Source organism: Acomys russatus, chromosome 20 (assembly GCF_903995435.1).
Source record: "Acomys russatus chromosome 20, mAcoRus1.1, whole genome shotgun sequence".
In the NCBI taxonomy this organism is placed as follows: domain Eukaryota; kingdom Metazoa; phylum Chordata; class Mammalia; order Rodentia; family Muridae; genus Acomys; species Acomys russatus.
Window position 1 is genome coordinate 40,676,104 of NC_067156.1, and position 17,466 is coordinate 40,693,569.

Sequence of the window (17,466 nt, forward strand, 5' to 3'; positions counted from 1 at the left end):
AATCAATGTTATATTTTGATCACTTTTTTCTCCTTCTCTAATTTCCTCCCAGATCCTCCCCACTTCTCTACTTACTCAAATTCTTGTTCTTAGTCTCTCTCTCTCTCTCTCTCTCTCTCTCTCTCTCTCTCTCTCTCTCTCTCTCTCTCTCTCTCTCTCTCAATTGCAAACAGCTTCTTGAGAAGGGGCAGGACCCCAAGTCCACACCCCCACCTCAGGGCTGAGAGCACAATCTGTTTTGAAACTGTGCAGGTTTTCTGTGTGTTGTCACAGTCTCTGTGAGTTCATGTGGGCATCGGTTCTGTTGTGTCTGGAAGACACTGTTTCCTTGGAGTCATCCATCACTTCTGGCTCTTAAAATCTTTCTGCCTCTTTTCCCTCATGGATTCCTGAGCCTTGAAAGGGAGGGTTTTATGTAAACATCTCAATGGAAACAGAGTGCTCTAAAGTCTCTCACTCTCTACACGCTGTCCAGTTACAAGTCTCTGTGTTCATTTCCATGTACTGCAAGAAGAAGCTTCTCTAAAGTGGGTTGGGAGAGGTACTGATCTGTGGATATAAAGTATGTGATTAGGAGTAAATTTATTGCTATGTTTCTTTAGCAGTAGGTTTCCCTTGAGGCCCATGACCTATCCTGTCTCTGGTTCTTGTCACTTCATCGGTGTCAGGTATGAGTTCCATCTCATGGAGTGAGGTTTAAGCCTAATCAGAAAGTGATTGATGACTCTCGTAACGTTTGTGCCACTATTACACCAGTGTATCTGGCAGGAAGGTCACTGCTGTAGGCTGCAGGGTTTGTAGCTAGGTGATATTGATCATTACCTTTCTCCTCTAGCACTGTGATGAGAACTTTCCAGTTCATGAACACTAGTCAGTGTGGATGGAGCTTCTACTTAGACACCAGATCAACTTCTCTGCATTCAATGACATAAATAAATGCTCCCTTCGGTGTTAGGACCTTATTTACAAGCTGAAGACAGTGACCAACAGCCTGGTCAGTCAATCCTCTGAAATGTTTGGGGGTTTCTATGGGACTTCTGTTTGGCCAGAGACTCAACAAATGTAACCATTCCTGGCACTGAAGGTTCTCCTTGGTGGCATAAGTTGTCTAGTTGTCCAGGGGCATTGTCACCTTATTATTTGGTGACTCTACTTTAATTCTTTTCATATATGTATATATCTTAGGAAGCTTCTACTGTAGGGTTAGTTGTTCCTCCCCATAGTAGCCCCTTTACCTTTCTCTTCCCTCCCCCCCCCCCCACATTTAATCCTATTCTAGTTTCTCCCTTGTCTCCACCAAAACACAATATTTTATATCCCCTTTCTTGGGAGACCCTCTCCTCCCTCTTAGTCCCTTACTAGTTATCTAAACTCTGTAGCTATTCAGATCATATACAAATACCAAAAGCATAACAGCTAATATCCATATAGTAAATGAGAAAGAACATACAACTATTTGTCTTTTTAATCTGAGTTACCTCACCCAGGATGATTTCTTTCTAGCTCCACTAATTTATCTTAAATTTTCATAATTTTATTTTTCTTAACAACTGAATAATATCCCATGTGTAAGTGTGCCATATTCTCACTATCTTTTCATCAATTCTAGGCACTTTCCAATTTCCAGCTGTTATAAAGAAAGCAGCAATGATCATGGCTGAGCAAGTATCTCTGTAGAATGTAGACTCCTTTTGGAATATGTCCAAGAGAGGCATAGTTGGATCTTGACGTAGATCTAGTCCTAATGTCTAAGGGGTCAGTCACCACACTGATTTCCATAGTGACTGTCCAAATGTGCACTCCCATCAGCAAAGAAATCTGACTAGAGTAAAATAAAAAACATCTCAGTAGTTTTAATTTGTATTTCCCTGATGGCTGAGGGTTGACCGTTTCTTTAACTGGCTCTCAGTCATTGTGCTTCATCTTTAGAGAACTTTATGCTTGGTTCTGTGCCCCATTTTCTAGTTGGGTTATTTGTTTTCTTGATGTTCAATTATTTTAATTCTTTATATATCTTAGATACTAACCCACTACCAGATGTACAATTGGTAAAGATCTTTTGCCATTATGTAGGCTGCTGCTTTGCCCAAATGATGGTGTTGTTTGTTACATGGAAGCTTTTCAGCTTCATGAGATTGTTTCTCACAGTGTCTGTGGTATCGGTGTCCTGTTCCAAAACTTCCTTCCTGTGATGATGAGTTCTTTTCTATCAGATTTAGGGCATCTAGTCTTATATTAAGGTCCTTGATCCATTTAAAGTCATTTTGTGCAGGGTGATAGATATGGATGCATTTTTACTCGTCTATGTTCAGCCATCCAATTAGAGCGCCATCATTTAGTGAAGGTGCTGTCTTTCCCCCAGTGTAAAGTTTTGGCCTCTTTGTCAAAACTCAGCTGTCTGTAGATGTGGAGACTTACATAGGAATCTTCAGTTCATTTCCATTGGTCAATGTGTTTATTTTGTGCCAATACCATGCTGTTTTATTACTATAGCTGTGTAGTATAACTTGAAATCTGGGGTGGAAGAGATCCCTCCAACAGTGTTTTATTAATTATTCAGGATTGTTTCAGCTATTCTAGGTTTCTTGTGTTCCCATGTGAAGTGGAAAATGGTCTTTTCAATGTTTGTGAAGAAATATGTTAGAATTTTGATGAAGATTGCATTGAATTGTAGATTGTTTTTTTGGTAGGATTGACATTTTCATAATATTATGTTTACTGATCCATGATATATTTCCATCCTTTGGTGTCTTCTTCAACTTCTTTCCTCAATGACTTAAAGTTGTGTTAGAGTTATTCCAAGACATTATAGTTGGGAGTGGTGCTATTGTGAAAGTTATTGTTTTCCTAATTTCTTTCTCAGTATGTCATTCATATATAGAAAGGCTACTGGGTTTTATGTGTTAATATTATATCCTGCTACTTTGCTGAAAATTTTTATTAACTGTAATTTTCCTGGTAAACTTTTGGGGGTCTTTTATGCATAAAATCATATCATCTACAATAAAGATATTTTGTCTTCTTCCTTTGTTATTTGTACCTTCTTGATCTTCTTCATCTGTCGTATTGTTTAGCTGTCAAGTACTACATTGAATAGTTATGGAGAGAGTGGATACTGTTGTCCTGTTCCCGGTACTGCCACTCCAATTCTTACCCCATGCTAGGAATTCTACGTCTCATTCTGGTTACATGTCTGGCTTCTGTTGGGTTGTTTGTGTTTTTCTTTAGCCTATGGGGGTCTCAAGTACACATTTTAATTTATCCCACTTTGCTCATTTTTTCTCCTTTTATAAGGATTCGTGTCTTTTCTCCAGTTCAGGAAACTCCCCAATCTTTTGCTATGCCAGCTGTGGAAGAAAAAAAATATTCTTGTAATTTGAAAAAGTTTTTTTAAACCATAATTGAGTTATTTTGTTTTATTTTGTGGAATCCATATTCTTCTAACTTAACCAGCCAACAGGGAATTTTAAGATCACTAGAGCTACAGCCTTAACTCCTTATGACATAGTGTATAATTGAAAATGGAGAGCATAATTGTCAAATAACCTGATACATATAATTTATTGCAGGATAATTCATCACACTGTGAAACCCAAGACTGTGTTATTTACTGGAAAAAATTAAAAACCTGTTTTTAGTTGTGGTGTGGCTCAGCCTTAGCACACACCTTTCATCCAAGAGCTTTCTGCTTGAATATTGTAAACAGGATTAAATAAAATAACCATAGGTCAAGAGGCAGAGCAAGTAACCAGTGGACAGGAAGTGAGCCTAGGATTATAAAGAAAAAACCGTAAAGAGGAAGAGGAAGTCAGGAGGATGGATGGGGAAATAGATGCACAGGACGTAGAAGGGAGTGAAGCCTGTTGTTTCAGAGAGGGCATTCCTTCTGGGACGTTGACTGAGGAGAAAGGTCAGTTGGGTGCTTTCTCTGCCTCTCTAGGCTAGAAGACTTTCACCCCAACATCTGGCTCCCGAGTCTTTATTAGTAAAATTGGACAATTGAGATTTTGTTCAAAACAACAATAGTTCTAGGACACAAACCATCACTAAGGTCACAGGTCAGCTGACCTTGGACATATGCAACAAAAGTTCTGAGTGTCACAGGAAAGTCTTCATCCTTCTCAGGAACTGGAGTTTAATGAAACTCAGTTTGTAACTGTATTGTTTAAATGAAGATCATGGCTTAGTGTCAGAAAACCGGGATTCCTTCTTGGGGGTCTAAGTCTTATTAATGAAAAAAATCTTTTAAATAACTCACAAGGAAGATACAGGATGAAATTAGAGGGGGAAATGGAGCAGGCAAGCTGTAAGCCCTGGCAAATGCCAGGGGGAAAAAATAGAGAGAGATGGAAAAGAGGTGAGAGAGCCACGCCTTTTGCAATGGAGGTCACAGGCAGAGGTGTGGCAGAAGTGGGTGCGGGGCAGCAGTGGCTCAGAAAGAAATGAGAAAGCTCAGAGTGTTGGGAAAATCTTTGAAGAAAAGAAAGAAAAGGGGGTGTAAATGCTTTTCTGAGTAACTGCATGGGGTGAAGATGTCTAGGGGGAAAAGTACATTATCTCATTAAGAATATAATTACTCTTTTAAAAAAAAAGATTAGTTTATTTATTTTATGGATATGAGGGCTTTATTTTTATGCACACAAGAGAGAACCAGATTCCATTACATATGGTTGTGAGTCACCATGTGGTAGCTGGGAATTGAGCTCAGGACCTCTGGAAGAGCAGCCAGTGCTCTTAACTGCTGAGCCATCTCTCCAGCCCAAGAATATAATTATTCTTCCCCTATCTGTAACACGGCTTTAGATGAGTCTGCTGTCCTGAGAGGTGGTCTCTTGGTCAGGTGATTGACAGCCACATTAGGACAAACCCTTAAAAGAGGAGACAATACTTACATAATGGTAAAATCTTTGGAGCAAATTACAATGCCAAGTTTCCACCCAGGGACAGACGTATATTCCATTCTCCTGGCTAGAAGGAAATAACTTGCCCTTAATGGTCTCAACAGAGTCCTGATACCCTGAATGGTCTCCACAGCTACTGTAACATTGTCCCCTCAAGGGCTGAGACCTTGAAATAGTTTCAGCCATTTAGGAGATGTGCTGAAATTGAGGAACAGATACTCATCCCCACCATGAAAATCCAGTAAGCCAATTTCACAGCTGTGGCCCAGAGAGATTATTGCCTGGGCTGGAGCTTTGGCTTGCTCTCCTGTGTAACCTCTAGGTAGGGGTGTTCATCAGGAGAAAGAGAACCAGAAATCAGAGCTGTCTTCTGGCATTCCTGGCCTCTGGTCAGGACAGAAGCAAGGATATTTCCAGCTTCTGTCTGGGGACACAAGTTGAGGTTTTTGTCCCTACACTGCCTGCCCCATTTCTATTTTCTACCCTTTCTACCCTGTCCCTGAAGAAGTGACGCAAACTACTGTGGTGGAATCCAGCAAGACTCAGTCTAGCCTATCTCTGCTCAGTGGATTCTCCCACTTTGCTTTGGTTTCTTACTGAAAGCAAGAGGATTTATAAAATGAATTTGTTTTATTTTTATTTCTTTTTTTCCTCCCCTTGTTCATTCCTTCTTGTTTGTTCCACCGATGTCCTGAGCCTAATGTCTGACTGGGACTAAACTACTGGTAAAGATTGACTCACTGAAAGCCTTGTCAATAGCCACTGGGACGACCATTCCTCGCCTGCATAGATTAGGGTCATACAATGGGTTTTTCTTATCAAATGATGAGTATGTACTCTATTTAGCAGTCTTTATGATCTTTGTCATGTATTTCAAAGAACTAGTTTAATAAATGAGAATAGTATCAGAAATTGTCCATTAATTTTCAATTTTTCCTAGCTGCATCTAAAGTGCTAATTATAACAAGCTCACTCTTAAGGAAGCACTAACCTTCACTGATACAACATACTTATTCCTGAGTATCAGACAAACTTGCAAGACAAATATACATGAAATCTCAATATCTCTCTCTCTCTCTCTCTCTCTCTCTCTCTCTCTCTCTCTCTCTCTCTCTCTCTCTCTTCATGGCCTGGGAACAGGGGAACTATGAAATATAATTTTACCCTAAGGTCCAACAAGTGACTACATGAAAATAATTCTCTGCCAAAAAAAAAAAAAAAAAAAAAAGGAAAAGAAAAACCATGAAGGTTTTATTTTAGTACACAGTCTCATGTTGGTGTGGAGTGTTGTTTTACTTAAATAGTCAAAGTCCCTGAAGAAGGAAAAATGTCCTCTTCCAGATGAAAAGTTTTAAAAATAAACTCAGCATGTATTTTAGGAGCGTTTGCTCTGCGTCCGTCAACAGTTCAGAATCAGTGTGGAGTCAGGTTAGCAGGACAATACTGGCTTCTCATTTAGAGCAACATTCAACTAGCTGAGTCTCCAACAACTTCCCCCTAGCACACGCAGGAAGACAGCACATCGGAAGAGGATAGAAAGTACACTATCATCAAAAGCAGAATCCGGAGCCACAGACCAAATATGAGGAGTTGGCTTATTTTGATCATTTACACCCATTGCCTTCTCTTGACACCCTCCCACTCCCGTCCAACCCTTTCCTCTTCCCAAATAGACCCCCTTCTGTCTGTGTGTGTGTGTGTGTGTCTGTGTCTGTGTGTGTGTGTGTCTGTGTGTGTGTGCACGCGTGCGCGTGTGCGCGTGCTCCAGTGAACTTCATCAGGGTTGCTGACAGGGACATGGGTAGGAGTTATTTATTGGAGCAGGGGCACTTAACCAGTGGCTATACCACTGAAGAAAACATTTCTTCCTCCTCCAGCTACCATTAATTACTTATAGATCCTCCGGGAAGGGTGGGGATCCGTGAGCCTGTTCTCACTCCATGGCAAAATGTTGAAGGGCTCAGCCACTACAGGTCTTAATTAGGTAATGGAGTTTGCTGTGATTTCATAAGTGAAATTGCCATGGCACACCTAGAAGGCAGTATTTATCAACACTCCACCGTCCCCGCTAGTGCTTACATTCTTTGTGCTTCCTCTTTTCCTGTGTTCTTCCTGCTATGCTGATGCGCGCGCGCGGCGTGCGTGCATGCGTGCGTGCGTGCGTGCGTGTGTGTATGTGTGTGTGTGGTGTTATCACTTTCCATCTAGGGCAGGACAGTCACTTATTTTCAGTTCTTTGCTAGTTACAAATCTGTGTAATGCCACCCACTGTAAAAGAATCTTCTCTGACCGAAGCTGACAGCAGCACCAATCTAGAAGCATAGTATTTAGAAGGTAGTTTTATACCATGTCCATTTAGCTAAACAAAAGTAGTAGCTCTCCCACTAGGACTTATGACCCCTCCGGCCATGGGCTTTCAAGCAGGCTTATAGTACCAGGCACACATTTTTTTTTCTGTGTAGAGAGACTCAAATCCAACCAGAAAGCAACTGGCTGTCCACATAACAACCATGCCACTATTGCGTAAGTGTGGGCACACCTCCTCTGGCAGGGTAGCTATGTACCATGCTGGGCCCACAACTGCATAAGACTGTTGGTGACTTTTCTCTCCTAGTAATCTAAATCAGACTTTCTAGAACTATGAGGGCTAGTTAACAGAAAGAAAGCTCCTAGCTCAGTTACAGTTTAATCTATGTCCTATAGCCATTCTATGTCCTATATTCAAATCATATGGTTTCTTTAGAGATAGGGTCTGGCAATAGTCTGTATTACCTTGGGGGGTGGGCTTCGGGAGCTCACCTCCATGCTAGGATTGGGACACTTGGGATACTCTTATGGAAGCCAACAGAGCCCTACAAACAACCTGTATATTCATCCGATTGGTTTTCCCCAGACAGAAACCCAAAGTTGTCTTGAATAGAGAAGTGAAATATTCGTGTCATAGCACGATTGGGAATAACTTTCACCACTTCCCCAACATATATCCTTTGTTCTGATGTGGGAAATGGCATTACATGCCTAGTACCCAGGTCAGGTTCCCTGGGGGGATTTTCCCAAAAATCCCCTATGTCAGCCTTCCTTTTGAAATAACATTTCTCTGTGGGAATTGTAGGTTCAGTCTCATGTCAGCAAATGGTCCCCTAATAGCCCTCCATGGCAAAGTTATGACTTATCCCCAAAGAAAATGCTGCCTTGTGAGCGTGTTTTATGGAGGCTAAGAGTCAAGTCATAAAACATGAGCGCTCACGTCTGAGTGCTTGTTCGCTAAAACACTATTCATTTGCACAGAAATGTTTGTCTTTTCTTTGCAGGGGTGTACTTGCCTGTATATTCAAATAGGCCAAATGTGTCTATTTTAAAATGTCCAAAGTGTTATAATGGACATGTAGATTTAGCAGCTGATTATTTTGGTTGCTAGATTCTCAAATACGTTAAAGCAGCTCTTTGCTTTATCTGAAGAGCACGTATAAATACAGCGCTTTCAGTAAAGGGTGACAGTTGGGTAAAGCTGTAAGTATTACATTAAAAGATGGCCTGCAAAGCTCTAGACTTTCTCTGACATTTCACACTGTACAGTTAATTTTTATGCCTATGTATCAGGCGTATCAGTCATTAAAGCAAAGTAAACTAAATAGTTTCTGTTCGTTTGATGCCGTAAGATCACTGCTGTACATTGAAACTATTATGTGCATATATAGTAATAACTTTAAAATAATGCTTGCTAAAGTGATGAAAGGCTCACACAAAGTCATAGGTCTGTTTATCTATCTGCCATTTCTAACATCTTTAAATTTATGGGTTTTTAAAATTTGTTTTCCTAATGTAGTATATTAATTTTTTTCTTAAAAGCAATAAAGAAAATGACTCTGACTTCCATGGATCAAGCGAACGTACTGCCCATGTATTTCTGAAACATAAATGTACCTTGTAGTCAGAGAGCCTGACACTGACACAAAGGTGGTGTGGTTGTTTTCACTTCTCATTCCATTTTGTTTCTTTCAACGTCTGTAGACAGAATTGATTGTCTCATGAATGCCATTACTACAACACCAACGTCAATTACAAAAATGACATGCATAAAGAATGGACAGAAATGGTCTGTACTCAGCTTTCATAAGAAGTGGTACCAGCAGTCTTGTCAAGCAGGCGTTTGGGCAAGTCCGTTTATTACTTTCTTTTCTGTCAGGTATTGGTAACCGTCTCATGAACCAAAACCTGGAATGTAGTATTTGTGAAGAGGGTGTTGAAAGCATGTTTAAAACTTCGTTATGTCTCTGTTAGAAGCAATTAAATGGAACAGAAGAAGAAAAGAAATACTGTCACCTCTGTGTCAAATCAGCTTTCTATGGGCCCTGACACACAATGGAAACCAGAAAGGAAGGTCTGCCTAGCCTTTAGAAGGAAATCAGCTCCTTGTTGGCTCACTCGTGTCCTTCTTAGGGATGCTGGCAGAAATTGCATGTGAGATCCTAATGGCCCCATGTGAGGTGCAGTGAGTTCTGGACCAAGCACCTGAAAGCCACTTAGAGAAAAACACTGGCAAATTACAAGTCAGTTTCAGAAGATTTGGACTCGATGTTGTGTGCCCTTCAAAAGTTGTTAACCTTGAGATCTTAGCAACAATTTAAATTCATTATCATTTGGGGGGAAAAGTCAGTAAAATATAAAAAAATTGAGGGGCTAAGAATCTGCCTCCATGGTAGAGCCCTTGCCTCTCATGGATAAGGTCCTGGATTTGAACCACAGTACTCCAAAAATAAATTTAAAAGCATAAAAAACCAAAAATGTGTTAAATATCAAGGTAGTCACTACTGAGTGTTAACAGATATTAGCATGTCACTGTTTTTGTATCAATTGTTCTCTCTCTCTGTCTCTCCCCCCACTCCCCCCCCCGTGTGTGTGTGTGTGTGTGTGTGTGTGTGTGTGTGTGTGTGTGTGTGTTACATACACATGAGTGTGTAGGTACATCCATGCATAAGTGTCAGGTTGTATTAACTTTTATATGTAAATAAATAGAATGCTTTGTCTTCTGGTGCATCCTAAGACCACAAAAATTTTTAAATAAATAACAAAATAAAGCAGGCAGAAAGGTTGGTCATGGGTCAGGCCTGCTCTCCAGGGAATGAAGGGGTCCCTATCAGTGCTCATCCCCTTGCTGGGTATAGGTCCCACCCTGGGTGCCCTTGGGAAGGCTGGGTCAGTACACATATGCTAACACTTAAAAGGCACATTAACACATGCTGACTAGCTGGTTACAGAAAGCCCATGCAATCCTGGGGATTTGCACATTTGTGTTAATGACTAGGATGAATGGGTTTCGAAATCCTGGCCATCCATTACCGGTTTTTCCCACTTCCTCAGCCACTTTCCCTAAGAACTCTTGTAATAGGCTCAGTTCAGTTTAGAAGGGAATTACAAGTCCACACCTAACAGGGTTAATAACAGTCTAACCACTAGAGGCCTTTTAACCAAAAAAGACCACAAGAGAAGACTTCAGTACCAATGCCGAATCTGCCCTGTTAATGTAAAAGAAAATAAATGTAGCTGGGTTGACAAGTTACAAAAAAAAAAAAAAAAAAAAGTCCGTGCTGTACACGTTTTCACGTTCCATTTCTATTTCATGCCTGCCTCTGACAAGAAAATTGCCAGTCTTAATCCGAAATAAAGTAATTATCAAACAGAGATGTGTTGTATTTATAGCCTGCTGCCTGTTACAGGGATAATGTGCTTGCAGCATTGAGAAAGTCACTCCAAATTGCTTTCTTAAATGTCCCGTGGAATTATCAGAACCCATGAGTAGCATATTAGTCTAGCATGTTTTATGTGGCTGTATTTGTGTAAGTGCCAGGTGACATGACTTCGGGGGCTGATGTCATTTTTGCCATCTGCCGTGTGAACCATATTCCCCCAAGACCATAAAAAATAAGAGTTATTTCTTCAAGTCCAAGTTCTGCAAAGCTCTATGTAAGCTTCTTTGTAATACCACTGAGAGCTCAGATTCCTGGTTTCCACTGTTTTCACAGAAAGCCTGTAGAGCGGTGGATTTCAACCTGTGGGTCATGACCCCATTGTAGAGGTCAAATGATCCTTTCGTAGGGTCGCATATCAGATATCCTGCGTATCCGATATTTATATTACAATTCACAATAGCAGCAAAAATCACAGTTATTAAGCAGCAACGAAAATAGTTTTATGGTTGCGGTCACCATAACATGAGGGACTGTGTTAAGGGGTTGCAGCTTTAGGAAGGTTTCCTGAAGTCCAAAGCATATCCTGCAGACTCCACGTAGGTGTCTAATGCTCCCTAACCTGAAAAGGTGATGCTCAGAACAGCATTACCTGGGAGCTGGTTAGAAATGCAGTCTTCGGCTCTGTCTTAGACCCGTCAAATCAGAGAGGCTGCTGTGTAACGAGATCCCCAGTTCCACAGGCGCATTAAAGTTTGAGAAGCTCTGTCTATAGCCACGGTTGAGGCTGTCTCCCGTTCTACCCTTAAGATGTTACCTATTTTAGGCAGCTCTTCTGTCTGATTATACATCCTTCATGGCCAGGTGCTGTGGTTCATTTCACTGTATCCTTGTAATATCTGGCAGAGCCGACGCTAAAGGGGTAGACGTACAGAACATGCTAAATACAGTATAATGCAAATAAGCAACTTCGCATGGGAGCCTGTTGCACTGGAGGCTGGGAAGGAGAAAGGGGTGCCTGAATCACATTGCCAGCCATTTGCCCTAAGAGGCATCATTGCACAGCACCGTGACTTTATGAGCTTGCGTATGGCACTTCGTGGCTTTTCCCACGAGGGGCCACGTTATGTTTTAGGATCTCAGTTAAGTAATGTTTTATCAGGAAGCTTCCACTAAGTGATTTTATAATGATTTCATCCTTTGCTTCCTGGCCAAAGTTTGAAATTGTACAAGGAGCCAATTAGAGTGGCCAGCCATTTGTCCTGCTCTAAGATGGACGTCTATACAATAATTGGGGCATGTCCAAGGCTTTTCTTTAAAATATATGTTTAGCAGCACCAGCGTAGGCTTCTGCCCGACCATACTGGGCTGCTGTCCTCAGAACCGATGGCCATTTATGTCTTTCTTTGAGTGATGGCATTTCCTATTCAATTTTCTAGTTTTGTTCCTATATCTGATACTCATTTAAGATGACTTCACGGGACTCACAGGATTTGTGAAAGAAAATGAGCAGTAAATTTCCCTCACAGCCAGCCTCTGAAATTGAGACAGAGAAATGGAGGTGGGCGCAACTGGACTGTTCGAGTCTGGCAACTTCACAAGGTGCGTGTCCCACAGCATTAATAAACAACAAACAACAACAACAATGTCACTTAGTGAACACATGCTCTTATAGAGATGTGACCAGATGCAAATAGAACGTCTTCTGAGTGTTCATAGGCTTAGCTTAATTGTTTTTAATATATGTTAGATGCCAGTGCCTACTGTACCTACAAAAAGTCTCCAGATGAAATATCCCTCCTTATTTTCCAATTTATCACCTACGGCTATTCATAGCAGAGCTTGCTCTGTGATCACCTGGGAGCTTATTAAACAGTTGCATCCCAGAGACTTACCCCAGACCTAATTAGGGTTTCCAAAGGCCTCCTGGAGAAGAATGTAGTCCAATCTGCTCTCCAGGTGATCTCTAACCGAATTACCTTCTATTAAGTGTTTATTTCAGAGATATTTTTATGAGGTACTCTGTTCTTGTTCATTTATTGATCCATGATTGTTTTGAGTCATATCTGGGTCTTGTGCTAATTCTGACAAAGTTCGGGTCTTCGGGGAGACAATACATAAATAAAATGCACAGAGGAGATCATGGTGAAGGCCACGTAGGAGCCAGATACAAATCAAAGATACAGCTTATCTGTTTGAAAGAAGCCATAATCCCATGCAGGTAGCCAAAACACAGTCTTCAGGAGTGCGCGTGAATACTAGTCCACGTGCAATTTCTGTTCTGTTTTTAAGGCCACGCTGGAGAGGCTTTAGAAACATCCCAGCAATTCACAACACTTGCTGCTCTTGCAGAGGACAAGCATTTAGTTCCCAGCACCCAGAGCTGGCAGCTCGCAACCAATTGAAACTCAGCTCCAGGGACTCTGATGCCCTCTTCTGTCCTTCGAAGAAACCCTAGATATGTCACACACACACACACACACACACACACACACACACACACACACACACACACACACACAAAAGTAATGAGGCCTGGAGAGTTCGTTTAGTGGTTAAGAGACCTGGCTGGTCTTTTAGAGGATCTAGGTTCAATTCTCAGCACCCACATGGTGGCTCACAACCATTTGTAACTCCAGTTCCAGGGGATCAAATTCTCTCTTCTGAACTTGGAGGGCACCAGGCATAAACATGGTGCACAAACATAAAACTCAGACACATAAAATAAAGGAAATAAATCTAAACACAAACTTTTAATAGTAATGGTAAGTGTTTAAATGCCATAAGTACTTGAGCTGACATGATGGCTCAGCAGATAAAGGCTCTGGCTATATCAGCTTGGCAACCTGAGGACTTTGATCCTAGAGCCTGAGGAAGAAGGGGAAATCTCATTTGTTGGGACTCTTCCCTGACCTCCACATGCCCAATATGGCCTAAAAGTGCTCCTTCTGTCTACAAACACAGTGTGTGTGTGTGTGTGTGTGTGTGTGTGTGTGTGTGTGTGTGTGTGTGAGAGAGAGAGAGAGAGAGAGAGAGACAGAGAGAGAGAGACAGAGACAGAGACACAGAGACAGAGACACAGAGAGACAGAGAGATTGGAAAAAGACACGACTAGAATAGGCTAGAGGTTTGCACAGTATCACAACAGAATCATCTGCAAGCCTGGCACTGAATTTATTGAACAAATGAAAGACTAGGAATTAATCAGTTAACAAAAGTAAGTCATCGTAATGTTTCCAGCAGAGCCATAAGTGAACAGTGCTGCCAGGCTTCAAAGCAGTAGGTCCTAGTGTCCATAGGAGAGTTTCTGACTCCATCACACCTTAGTCATCTTGGAATGAAATACTATGTCTTTCCCATGAGGCACTTTCTTCTGCCACCATCAGCACAGTGCTAGAGTCACTCTCACCAGGACCTCTGCTTTGCTTGTTTGCTTCCTGCTATCTCTGTTTTCTTTAAAAAAAAAAAAAAAAAAAACCTATTTGATGTGAATGTTATTTTTTCCAAGCAAAGACTAATATCTAGCATTGGGTTTCTACCACGGGAATTTACCTTACTAAATACAGTTTAAGGCAATATTGGTTTTAGGCCCAAATTTAATTTTCCTGGAAAGACTTGAAGTCTGCTCTGGAGGGACCGTCGGTTGGAGCCTTCTTGACAAAAATAAGTGCATAAATAATGAAATAAATAAATCTTACACTAGTTTCTTCACTCTGTAATTCCCATATAAAGAACCCCAATTGAATGGGCATGGCAAGATGCCTGTAACCCCGGGACTTGGAAGGCAGAGACATGAGATCTCCGGGACAAGCTGGCTAGATAGACTAGCCAAATACGCAAAAGTGAGAAGCCCTGCTCTATGGGAGAATGATCCAAGAAGATACCCATTTTCAGCTTGTGGCCTCTACATGCACAACACAGACACACACAGACACACACACACACACACACACACACACACACACACGACACACACACACGTGAACATGAAAACATGCAAGTTCAACATATGTGTACATATGAAAAAAAAAAGAACCCTAACTGAACCAAAACTGAACACAAACAATATTTGTGTCCCATCGTAGTCTACTGTTTCTTCTAAATGACTGCATCCTAAATGCCGTGGGTCTGAATGGGGAGGAATGAAAGCACACACAGCTCAGCTTCCTAATACGCTGAGATATAAGCAGGGCTGTGTGCTCATCAATGCTCCCCCACCCCACCCCTAAAACTATGAAGAAATCTTGTTTTGTTATCCAGTGGCTCTCCTGAAGCAGTATGCAGGAGGCAAGAATATTCATATAGCAGTTGTGACCCAGCTGTCTAGGAGCCCATGATAAAATTGCCGTCCCCAAGTCTCAGTGCTCTGGTGATTGGCATCCATGCAGGAGCCATTTTGAAACCAGGCTCTTTGCTATTTTTTTTGCATCTGATGCCTCTGGGAACCTGTGAAGCAGCTGAACCTTTTGACCATTTAATTAGTCACAAAGATGGCTTTTTTTTTTTCAGATTATGCTGCCACAATACTTATTCCCCTTACTTCTCTGTGGCTAAGCACTGAGCTCAGTGTCAGTTACTTCACAACACTCATCTTCCTGATACCATGAAAAAGAATCAGGACAATCCAGGTGTCGCGCCATTTGTATGATGTTCTAGGACAGTCAAAGCCAACCTATGGCAATATAGTCAACTCTGTCATTGTCTGGGCAGGTGTGAGGCAGGACGGCAGTGAGCTTCAAGGGAACTCTCTGAGGAGTTTTGGTTGGGGTACATAGAAATATGGATGAATGCACAGAAGGAGACCTATGCATCCGTGGCTACCCAGTAAACCTCTGGCCTAAGGAGGCAGACCCATCCAGAGTAAGGCTTCCACAAGCAGTTCCCAGACTCCATGTTTACACAGGGCTCACTCGCAGTGTTTGCACACAGTGCAGATTTCTAAGCTCTTCTTAGCATGATGTGAAAAGGCTCTGGGAGGTAGACACTAACACCTGAGCTTGGAGCCATTATTATCAAAGCTGCTCCTGGAGCAGCACAGGCTTCCAGCTTGAGGCTGGATACATCCATGGACAGCTCATAAAAATCCATCCCTGATGCTTCTTGCATATCCTTTATATGGGCTGGCACCTGAAGATGTGGCCCAGACTTGGGGGCGGATCTTCCCACCTCAAGAGATCCAACCAAGAAAAATCCTTCGCAGGTGAAAACAGGCACTTGCGTTTTAGTTAGCAGTCCCAGGTAAAGTAAAGCTGACAACCAAGAGTAGCCACAATAGAAAAATACAGCATAATAGAAAAATTATGCAGAACACACGAGAATGCTAAGAGGTTGCATTTGTATGCTGGAAGGAGGGGTTCGGTCTCAAGACCCATAGGGAACTGCCCTGCTTGGAGGAGACCAGTGGCCTCAGCCTTCCCTCAGTCCACCTGCTGCCACTTCACTTCCTGATTAGTCTGTTGTTTTGGTTTTGGTTTTGTTTTTAACCTGGGGCAACTGGTTTTTAATTGATTTTTTAATAAAGTTATTTCTTGCTCTCCTTCACTCTGATTAAGAGCTATTGCATGACCTCATCAGGCCTGGGCGAGTATTGATGGCCCAGGGTATCATGGGGCTAATAAAGAGTGCTATCCTGTATTTTTTAGTGGCATGTAAAAACTCCCTCATGTAAGATACAGAAGGCAGCGTATAATATAAATGTCACTCTAGGAGCAGCGGTGTTAGGGTGTATATAGGTGGACCTTAGCGATTCCATTAATGCACTACAATTGGCCCCTCTCAGGGATGAGTGGTGGGGGGGAGTAGGCACTGGAGGGTTAGAGGCCTAGAAGGAGTTCATTTTGAAACAAAGAGCCCAGCTAGCTGGTCTCTAGGTTTCCTTGATTTGAAACAGAAACCAAATAGGATGCTCCAGATGAGGAGCGGAGGATACTCTCAGCTCACTTCTCCATCCACCCATTGGCACCTTCTCATCTGAAGTACCTCAGAAGCCAGGATAGACTGGAAGAAGTGCTTCATGGGTTATTTCTATTACTGATGAAATTTTAAAATCCAACATGGTCCATTGGTTCTTGTAGATGGAAAACAGGTGAGCAACAGTTTGGGGTGTGCCTGTGGGAGTTCTAGATGATTCCATTTCAGTTAATATGTATTTGGTGCAGAGAAAACAAAACTGGGCCAGAGGAACCAAAAGAACACAATCTTTGCTATGAAACGAGTATATGCCTTTGGAGACTCCAAGAAACCTCACTAGGCCAAAGGAAAGGGAACTTTTGAGACTTTTTTTTTTTTCAATCGAAAGTGTGATTGTTCCTGGAGCTCATGTCATGTGTCCAGTGCTGTCCTGGGGCTTTCAAGTTGGAAAATGTTTGGAACAGCATTCACTTCCACAAAGAGCCTGGTTAAGAACACAAGGTAAAAGCACACACACCGTGGCCTTAGACTACACAGAAGCCGAGGTGCAATGGTATGTCTGAAAGTCCATTTTGACAAGTATTCAAGAAGTTCACCATGTTAGGAATTAACTGATGGGGAAAAATGGTTTAAAGATGACAAAATATGATTTCCTTTTTATATGTATCTCTGCTTTCTCATGAGCTTTCTTCCTAGCTTTTGGAGAATCTTGTGCAAAGCAGGCAAGTATGAGTGTCTGTGGAATTTGAATCACTGCCATTAATGTAACCCTGTTTGTAGCTACAGGCTTTTAAAGCTTGGGGAACATGTGTGGGGAGGGCATGTACATGATCATGTGTGTGTGTGTGTGTGTGTGTGTGTGTGTGCAGTACATGTGGCTAGAGGTTGACATCAGATGTCTTCTTCTGTCACTCTTCATTTTCTTTCCTGAGGCAGGGTCTCTCTCTCTGACTCTTTCCCTATCTCTA